This window comes from Cavia porcellus, unplaced genomic scaffold (genome assembly GCF_034190915.1).
Source record: "Cavia porcellus strain 051 isolate PalLab524CR breed Dunkin Hartley unplaced genomic scaffold, mCavPor4.1 scaffold_16, whole genome shotgun sequence".
In the NCBI taxonomy this organism is placed as follows: domain Eukaryota; kingdom Metazoa; phylum Chordata; class Mammalia; order Rodentia; family Caviidae; genus Cavia; species Cavia porcellus.
The window spans coordinates 3966102-3976916 of record NW_026947499.1 but is presented as its reverse complement, the minus strand read 5'-3'; the positions used below and the strand labels follow the sequence as shown (position 1 = coordinate 3976916).

General features: G+C 42.6%; 1 long non-coding RNA gene across 1 annotated transcript; it reads right to left on the bottom strand.

Annotated features, from left to right (window-relative positions):
• Positions 1 to 2490: 2490 nt before the first annotated feature.
• On the bottom strand, positions 2491 to 9120 carry LOC111756638 (uncharacterized). Its single transcript, XR_002791065.2, has 3 exons — positions 8012 to 9120; positions 7648 to 7878; positions 2491 to 3338 (listed from the first exon to the last, which is right to left on the bottom strand). It is a non-coding gene; the product is annotated as an uncharacterized LOC111756638 (long non-coding RNA).
• Between the last annotated feature and the right edge of the window lie 1695 nt (positions 9121 to 10815).

Genomic DNA, 10815 nt, shown 5'->3' with positions numbered 1-10815 from the left:
AGGGAATTCTAAGCAGCAAAGGCAATACAGGAGGTATCACAATCCCTGACTTGAAGTTATACTACAAAGCAACAGTAGTAAAATCAACATGGTACTGGAATCAAAACAGAGCCGAAGATCAATGGAATAGATTAGAAGATACAACCACAACTACAAACACACTCAACCACCTTATCTTTAATAAAGGAGTCAAGCAGGTTCACTGAAACAATGACAGTCTCTTTAATAAATGGTGCTGGAAAAACTGGCTCTCCATTTGCCAAAAACTAAAACTAGACCCATGCCTATCACCATGTACTAAATTAAAATCTAAATGGGTCAAAGATCTGAACATTAAAACAGAAATACTAAATCTATTGGAAAGCAAATTGGGTAGAAACTTTGAAGACATAGGGGTAGGTAGACAATTCATGAACAGGACTCAAACCGCACGGGAAATACTTCCCAGAATCAATAACTGGGACCACTTCTTATTAAAAAGTTTCTTCATGTCAAAAGAAATCATAGTGCAAAGATAAACCACAAACTGGGAAAATATCTTAGTAACTCCCCCTCAGACAAGGCACTTTTGTCTGAAACATATAAAGAATGAAAAAAACTCAGACCCCCCAAAATTCAAAGATCCAATCCAAAAATGGTCATCTGAGATGAATACACACTTCTCAGAAGAAGAAAAAAAATGGCAAATAAATACATGAAAAAATGTTCACCACCATTAGTCATTAGAGAAATGCAAATTAAAATCACACTGAAATTCCATCTCACTCCTGAAAGAATGGCCAGGATCAAGAAAACCAGCAACAACAAATGCTGGAGAGGCTGTGGGGAAAAAGTAACTCTCCTACATTGTTGGTGGGAGTATAGACTGGTACAACCTTTGTGGAGGTCAGTCTGGAGATTTCTCAAAAACCTGGGATTGGAAGTCCCATTTGTTCCAGCTATTCCACTTCTAGGCATATTCCCAGAAGAACTGAAAGCATCATACCACAGTGATATATGTGGACCTATGTTTATAGCAGTACAATTTGTAATTGCCAGATCTTGGAAACAACCCAAGTGTCCATCAACTGAGGAATGGATAAAAAAGTTGTGGTATTTCTGTACAATGGAGTGTTAACTTACCTATAAAGAAGGATCACATTGAGATATTTATCAATAAATGGGTGCAGCTTGAGACCATACTCATAAGTGAAATAAATCAATCTTGCATGTGTGAACACCAAATAGTTTCCCTAATGTAAGTAATGATTCAAATATATAAAAGTATGTGGTAATCATGATTCCCCATTATGTGGCCTTGAAGCCTTATAAAGTTTTCACTTGTTAATTGGAAAGGCTTTATTCTGGGCTTCATGATATGGAAATATTTGAAGCTATAGTATATGAAGTTATATTCAAATATTTCAAGGAAAAGGACAGGCACTATGGTAACTACTATTAAGTCGGGTTATTTGGTGGTGAAGCACTAGGTTGCTGAAACAGTCTTACTTTGACCTGTATTGTTATGTTGTTATGTCCTCTTTTATCTTAATCTCTCCCTTATTCATTAAAAATTATTTAGTTATTTTTATGGTTTTTTTTTAATTAAGGGGAAAAATTTAAAACATTAGCAGAATATATTATAGTAACTTTTTTTGATTTCCTATTAACTTGTTTTGAAGTCCTACAGTACTCCCACTATCTTGTTTTGACTGATTAGACTCTGTTTCATTTTGTATGATAGTATCAAGTTTGAGGGTATAGGCAACTACTTTGAAGGCAATAAGATTCACTAAGATGCCCATTCTGGTTTGACTATTATCTTTTTTGAAAGTCCTGTAATGTTTACAATGTTTAAGTTTTATTGGTCTTGTTCTCTACTGTTTTGTTCAACTTTATAATACCTGATGAGATAGACAATTCTTTTTAAGGAAGCAAGAGGCATTATGGTAACCATTGTTGATAGCCTTGTACTCTGTTTTTACATCAGGTACTATGTCTATCCTTGGTTTTGACTGACAGGTTTGTTTTGCCATTTTTGACTTTATTCTCTTCCAAAAAAAAAAGTAATAAGAACTAAGAAGTAATAAAACCCAAAATGTGTAAATATTGTTGTAAAAAGAGAGGGAAAAAAAGTGCTCTAAAGGATACAACTGCAAGTGTGTTTAGGGGTGTTAAATAGCTGACCATATTAATGTTTTTTGTTGGATCATTGAACACAAGTGTTTGCAGTCTCTCTGTTTGAATGTCCACTTTGTATGCTTTGATACTGTGACTTGGGCAACTATCTCTAAGATGATAATGTGTAATCTATTAACTGGTGATTTCTTACTTTTTTTGTAGTTCTGCATTACTTGTACCCTTACACCGCTTTGTTTTGTTTTGTTTTTTCTCTTTTTCCTTTTAAATAAAATTTTAAAAAAAAGTGGAACACAATATCAATTTCTTTGAAATATGTGCAAGCAGGCAAGAAATATACTCCATGCGAATCAGCACTTCTTGAACAAATAATATATTGAAAGTAGAATTTTTATTTCATCTTCTGTGTAGCTGTGTCTGTGCATACACTATATATATTCATCCATCGAGCTACCTCTTCTGTAGATTAGATCCGTACATCTAATCTATCATATGTGTAGCTATTACTATAGACAAAACCCATTAAATTTATAAATTGATATCTGCCATACATTGGTTAGCTGCTATAGAAAGTGGCCACGCCAATAGGCAAGAAGCCGAGTGCCCTGCTGAGCTGGAACTGTAGTCAAGCAGATCCTCTTGGTGTCCCAATAGGAAGGATGAAGACTTTCCCTTAACCATGACATGACATCTGTATATTCTAAAATAAGTAACCCTGGGAATTCCTTGTCAGCCCTCACGAACATTCAGGTCACCCAAGAAACCCCCAGGGACCCAGGAGAATGGACGAGAACTCGGATTGTGTCCAGCCAGAACTTACCACTTGCACGCCTTTGACAGTGGCCCAATGTCTTCACTTTTCAGCTGCTTTTAGTAAGGCTGGTCCGTGGCCATTGCTAACACTGTCTCTCCCGGTGGCGTTGCCACAGTGCTGCACTGGGTATGCATGACAAATGAAATTCAGAGCAGAGGAAGCCTGGAGTTTGAGTTATGCAAGTCAAGATACAGGGGGACAATTACAGAGGCTGGATGTGGGTCTAGGTGCAGAGAAACTCAGTAGCTCTCAGCTTCCTCATGGCTCCGGTCACCTGCGGCCACCAGGCCCTCACCGTGTCCTCTCCTATGGCGGGACAGGGTAGCTGCTCTGGAGGTCCTTCTGCTGTCTTCCTCTCACCCCGCATTGTCCAGGACCATGTCACACGTCATTGTGGGACCAATCACTAGGAAAGAGAAAGGCACTAACAGAAGGGCTTCATCCAATCACAACTCATCTCGCAGAACTTCACTGCCTGCTTAGAGACGAGCAAGCCAATCCAAGGCCCTGATCACTGGTACCGTGGGCCCCACATGGGGCACCTGCAGCATGGGGCACAGTGACAGAAAGAAAGCTGCGTAGCCTCAGCTTCTGTGAGAACCCAGGGGCCATACCCCAGCCCACACCAGGATGAGGCACAGCCAAGAGGCCAAGGGAAGCGGCTTCTGCAGGGCACCCAGACAGCAGCAGGGTCATTTCCACCACCCTGCATTGCCCCTGGGCCTGTAGATGACAGTGCTGTCAAGGAGCACTGAAATTTCTCTTTAAAAATCCCATTTTCACCTTTTCCTACCTGAAAGGGTCTTCTGCCTTTGCTGATTAGATGGATTCTGTTCAGATCCCTCTTTGAGAAGTAGTAAAACAAACCTCAACAAAATACAAGTGTGGAACAGGCCCAAGCGTGCATGCACAGCCACCTGGAGGACACCCAAGCACTGTGTCTATAAAAGAAAGTGGTCAAAAAACATCTAACATTGTGTAAAATCTTTAACTGAGAAATTCCAGGTCTAAAAAGTTATACTAGAAATGATTGATCAGATATTTAAGTATTTACTCTGAATCACTGTGCTCACGCTGTACTGATGTTTTGGATAAATACTCGTTTAACTTAACTTGACCCAGAAAGACAAGCTAGAGTAACAGCATAGTTGTTGTAAATCATTGCAAAAATAAGAGCTGTTCTGAAACCTGTAATTTTCGGGCTGACAGGCAAAGCAGAAGTCATTTCCTGATGGAATTGTGGAGCTGAAGTTTCTGAAGAAATGTGTTCATGCTCATCCTGAGATTCAGGAACCAGGCTGGGTTGATTGTATCTTCCGGGAGCCAATTTATCTTCAGTGGATCACAGAGAGAAATGCTTCATTCTTGAATCAACACTCAACACTGTAATTTATTTTCTCCATAAATGAAACATAAATTTGTCACAGTATCCTATGCCACATGCTCCCTAATGGAACTTCCTTGAGACAGATACATTTTTTTTTTCCTTTGCTAGAATGAGCATTATTAGGTCAGTGAATGAATCACATTTGCATATAATTCTTTCTGAATTTCCCAGACAACCTCTGTAGCTCTTCCAGGTGCTGTTCCATGTTAGCTGGAGGCTCCTGCGCTCCCTCTCTGGCAAGTGAAGGAATCACGGATCCTTCTTAGTTTTGGAATTCCTTCCTGTTAAACTGGTCTCCAAGGTAACTTCTTTTTGAAGGCCAGAGCTCTCCCAAAGGCTGCAGGTACTAGCTGATACCTCACTGGTCAGCATCCTGGCGGCAGGTCTGATGGACAATGAATGCATCACACCTGAATTCCTGACCTCGAGTCAAAGGCAGAGGAAACACTGGCCATCATCACTGTGACTATGTAGTTGCTTCCCGAGAGCAAAATAACTCTTCCTTTTCTATCATATAAAGTAAGTAAACAACCGTAGGACCATTTCAACTACTTTGAGGCTTCTAATCAAAAAGTGACCTAAAATACATGATCCATTATTACTCAGGGACAGTGAGACCAGCAGTCCAGCTGCCCTGGAACAGACTCTGCAACCCACTGTTCCCCCAGGGAGGGCCCTGTCTCCACAGTGATCTCAGGGGAGCACTGGGAAGTGGTGAGATGAAGCAGGGCTCGGGCCCCAGCCCTCTCTACCCCAGGTGCTGAGGGAGGTGACAGCCAGGCAGGAAGCAGATTAGCACTGGCAGATTGACCGACTCCCTGGGCTCTTTGGGCTCCTTGGTGGAAGGCTGTCTCTGGCTTTCTGGTCCTAGTCCAGGGACAAAGGGCAGGGCCCAGTGACCCCGAGTGTGAGAGACCCCAGAGATGAGGGTGCAAGGGTAAATGCAGGATTAGTTGGTTTGTGAGGGGAAGGGTGCAGTTCTTTGCTACCATGAAGAAGCAGACCCCTGAGAAGGGCAGACATCAAAACTTAGGAATAGGCTGCAAGATGGGTGTGAAGGGGCCTCACCCAGTGAGAGGAGGAGAGGGCTGCTCCTCCTGCAGCTGTCGAGGGGATCCCACATGCTTTCACCCTCACAGTGCAGACACAGAGGTGGGGTGGCTAACACTCAAGTTTACCACAGCCCCCAAACTCTGCACCAGCCCACCTGGCTGAGGCCATTATCTGGAGCTGGAAAGTGGCTTTCTGTACCTATTAAACTTTCCACCTTGGTCTGGTCACAGGGTCACAGATGTGCTGTTTTCCAGGTACAGAGCCTTATTGGTTGGGCCAGGAAAAAAGCCCGCTGGAGAACTCAGGGCCTCAGACTCCTGGGCCCTTCAGCCACCTTGTCTTACACAGCGTAGGAATAAACCTGAACACGGGTGCGGTCGTGGTAAAGTCCCGTCCTTCTCATCTGCATTCCTGACCCTAATGAATGTCTTGCATACTTCTCTAGTGTCGGTGTCCACTCTGCCCTTTCTCTTACTGCTAGGATGAGCATTATCAGGTCAGTGATGGATCACATTTGCTCATAATTCTTCCTAGGTCTTCTGGTAGCCAAGCCCCACGTCCCGCTGTCTTCACCTGGAAAATGGACGGGGAACTGGGTCTGCCTGTGCGACCTCTGTGAGCGACAATTCTGTCAGACGGCCGGACACCGAGTGTTTGGAACCAACTGTGACAAGGGTGGGTAATTTTGGGAGCGTGCCTTATCAAACAAGGGCACAAGATGCTCTTCCCAATCTTTGGAGAGCTTTTGCTTATTTTTGCTCCCCCTTTGGGTCTGAGGGCACTTGCATAATGGCCTTGATGGATGGGATGTGTCAGAAGTCAGACTGTGGAACAATCAATTTTAGCAAAGCAAAGGCAACAGAGCTTACACCGGCCTTTTAAAGATATTCACAGTAAAAGTCCAGCCACCAAGCACAAAGCAAACCAACCAGCCACAGGGAAAGACCCGGATGAGGCGGGGAGCTGCCAGCACCGTCCCTGGAATGCTTGTGAGGGAGCCTGTGGGTGACTTCACCCAGCCTGCCGCCCCCTGGCGGAGGAGCACAGGGTGACCAAGTTCCCTCCAACTCCAGTGCCTGGCCCAGCCCAAAGGCAGTGTCCAGGAGGAGGGTGAGCACTTCCCTTTTAACCCACTGAGTCGGGGACTTTGTTTTCCCATAGGAATATGCTATTCCAAGATAAATGTCTGTAACATATGAGGATCCTGTTCACATCAGTGCCATTATTTATTCTAATTATCTACAAACCTTTCTGCCCAGTAGAACGCAATCTTGATTTGTTAGAAATATGTAAAGTAGGCATAAAATATACTCTATGTGAAGCAGCACTTCTTGCACAAATAATATATTGAAAAGTAGTATTTTTTATTTCAGCTTCTGTGTAGGTATGTTTGTGCATATACTATATATTCATCCATCGAGCTGTCTCTTCCGTAGATTAGATCCGTACATCTAGTCTATCAAATTATAGATATTGCTATAGACATAGCATATTAAATTAATAAATTGATATGTGCCATACATTGGTTAGCTACTAATATAGTAAATTACATATGAATTAATAGATTTCATTTCCCCAATCTATGTACCGTTTATCTATAGTTTATATTAAACTATGTTACATGTGTTTTAGTAAATTAACATGTAGATAGGTAGATACAGATATAAAATAACAGGCATAGAGAGATGTAACTATCTTCTTCAGTGTAACCCTTCAGTTCAGGGAATATAATAAAATCATATGTGATAGTAAAGAGCACTCCTGTATTGGACAGTAGTTGGAGAACTTAAAGAATGTAATGTGCTCTATTACATGAATTTTCAAAGGAACCGAATATTTTTCAATCACTGAACTTGTTCCCTTTTCTACTTGAAGGAGGGGAAAATATCCAGAAATTCCAGTGTGAATGAGGAAAAACATAACTGAAATCATGCTCCTCACTGGTGTCCTTAGACACTTGTACCTTAGAGCGTGAAGGCTTTGGGGAGCAGGTGAGCCCCTGCTTGTGGGAAATGAGTGGCCGCAGCGGGCTTCACACAGCCACTGGTCCTTGTCAGCCAAGTGGAAAAGGATGTTCTTGTGATGAACCAGAGAAAAGTAAAGAGATCATCTCATTCTTCATGCAGAATCAACTCATCTGCATGCTGAGCGGTTTAACCCTCTGCACTGTCTCACCCAGCCTTAGTTCTGAAAAATCAGTGTTGGTTTCTCCTTCACTCTCGAAATAATCTTGGATGAGCTCTTTATTGCAGTGAGGTTGTGCAGAGTGGCTGACCAGTATCCATTACCGAAGATCATCAAAGTGAATTCTCCAATCCTTATTGTGCCTTACATAGAACAGGAGCACGACCTTTTAAGCTGAATTTCCTTGGTCAGAAAGTGGCCAGGTCAATAGGCAGGAAGATGAGCACCCTGCTGAGCTGGAACTGTGTAGCACTGAAGCAGACTCTCTTTTTGACCCAATAGGAAGGATGAAGACTTTCCCTTAGCCAGGCCGTGTCATGATCTGCATATTATAAAATAAGTAACCCTGTGAATTTCTTGTAAGCCCTCACAGAGAACATTCAGGTCACCCAAGAATCCCCCCAGGGACCCAGCAGCATGAAAGAGAACTCAGGGTGTGTCCAGCGAGAACTTACCACCTGCGGACCTTTGCACAGTGGCCCAATATCTTCACTTTTCAGCTGCTTTTAGTAAGGCTGGTCTGTGGCCATTGCTAATGCTGTCTCTCCAGATGGCAGTACCACAGTGCTGCACTCGGTATGCAAGACAAATAAAATTCAAGAGCAGAGGAAGCGTGGAGCTGGGTTATGCAAGTCGAGATTCAGTGGGAAAATTGCAGAGGCTGGGTGTGGGTCTAGGTGCAGAGAAACTCCGTAGCTCTCAGCCACCGCATGGCTCAGGTCGCCTGCGGCCACCGGGCCCTCACCGTGTCCTCTCCGATGCATCCTCCCCTACTGGGGCCAAAGCTGCCTGTCTGCAGGACCTCTTTGCTTCCTTGTTCTAGTCAAGAAGCACTGTCATTTTTCTTGCAAACTTGTTGCATATCACCTCCCAGGGCTGCTCTCACACTGCTCTCCTGTAAGTGGTCAGGACAGATTATCAAACTTGTTTTCAATTATTTATATGTGGCTCTTAGTTCCCACAGTCTGCAGCCCCGGGCAGGAACATTTCAATATGAGTGAATGCTCCTGCACCAGAGAGAGGAGAAACAAACCTCCAGTTACACATTTTAGATGGTTCTCATGAATGATCCTCATGCATGCACTGACAGTGTCTTACACTTCTGCTATCTGGAATGGAAATGCCCAGACTTGTAACTTTGTAGAATGTTCTTTCTAGCTTGGCTATTGTAACTGATTTATATTTTTGTAGTTGTTGTTTGCAGTTATTCGCACCCTAAATATTGGATCTTGGTTCTTGCTCATTCTAAATTCCAAGATACACTGCTGTTCCTCCTGGGATGCATGGGATAATTTGTTCTTTTTTTTTGCGGTTTTCTGACTTACTGACTTTCTTTCTGGGTTTCAATAATTAGCATGGATGATGATGATCAGTGTACAAAGTCCCTATGTTCTTGATTCTCTTCCTGATAGCACCCTGTGGTGTCTATTTGCTGGCTGAGAGTTGCAGTTTGCTGGAAACAAGATTTTGCAGCACTGACATAACCTCTTAGTCCTTCACTGGGCTCCTTAGCTCTGACAAGGTCTTTCAAGGTGCAGTTCACCTGCTATAAAGCTGGTATGGTTGTCTCCACCTTTCTTTGAGCAGCGACCTGGAGCTCCAAATATGAGATTTCTAGGCTATGGAGAGGGAGTGTTTCCCAATGAGGAGAAAGAAAAGAACCTGAATGTATAAATTTTTAGATAAGCAGGTTTAAAAAGTCCAAATTCTACTCATAATATTCAGGAACTTATCTAACCATGACAAAGCTGTGCATCTGATCCAGTGTTGGAAATGTGACTTTTTCCCATCTGCATATCCACAAACCCATTTGTTTACATGCCTTGTCCTTATACCATATGAACATTTGACATGAGTATATTTATTTTTGATCTAGAAATATGTATTTTATGCAGTTTTCTGGGACATGTCTGTTACACTGCAAGACAGAGAAACGTTTGTAGTCCCTGCTGGATGTTGTGGCCTGGAGATTCACCTCCAGGCTCCAGGGTCCTGTACTCAACAGGAAGGCAGTTATTCTGGGGTTTATGGCACGGAAGCCGTGATCACATCAAAGTCACCTCAGTGCTGCTTCTTAGTTTTATAGATAAATTGCAGTACTTCATGCTTACAGTTTCCCGGTCACAGCAATAAAAACAGCTAAAATATGTACTGTATATTGTGATGGTTATTTTTTCTTTTGTTCCTCTCTCCTCTTCCTTTTAGCCTTTTTCATTTTTTCCTTGAACTTTTTATTTTCTCTTTTCTCCTGTTTTCCTATTTATTCCTAAATCATTGGTGCTAAATGATTTCTTGTGTCTAAAACTATCACTGAGAGCAAATCCCATGCATGCATTTTCTATGACTTATCACAAGTATATATATATATGCATCATGGATAGAGACTGGTAACATTTTCTTGTATATCCTGATATTTGTGAGTTTGCAGCTTTCCAAACATCTTCCCTGATAATATTAAAATCAATGATCCAGTTCATAGAAATGTATGTCAGCCAGGCATAGGTGCTTGTCTGTAATCTCAGAACTCTGAGATGCTGAGGCAGAAGGATCCCAATTTCCAACCAAGCCTAGGCAACTTCTTAACAGCAAGATCCTGTCTTTAAAAAAATTAAAAGGACTTGGGATGCAGCTCAATGCAAAGGCCCTGCATGCACAAAAATAACAACAAAATATTATATTTAAATATAAATAAAACATAGATTAACTCTCCAAGCAGGTGTCCCAAATCATTTTTAATGGTCTGACAAAATATCTCAAAACTAAGCAGCAGAAATAACTTGCTACTGACCATCTTACAGTTTGTGTGTATTGATCACCTAAGAGTGGCTGAACTGGGTGACTCTGGTTGGAGGAGTCCCTGTGGGGCTATCATCTAGCTGTTGGCCAGTGTCAGGGGCACCACAAACCTGATCCAGGAGCTGGCTCATGCTGCAGCAGCAGACCTCAGCCATTTGTCATTTAACCCCTCCCCCAAGGGCTTACTCCAGAGAAGACAGAGTACACGCCTGCCATGAAAGCTGCAACCTTTTTATAACCTCCCATCAGAACAGGGACCTCACCACTTGGCTGCATCCCACTCAGTGGAAAAGTCTCTAAACTCAGCTGCTAGGGTAGAGGAAGAGATCACACAAGGATGAATCCCACAAGGCACAGCCTATTGCAGGCCTCCTTAGGGACCACCTTGCTTTCCATTTGTGAGCTGATAGGAAGTCAGGGCAGGGGTGAGCCAAAGTGGTCAGAGTATTGCCCCCAAAACAAG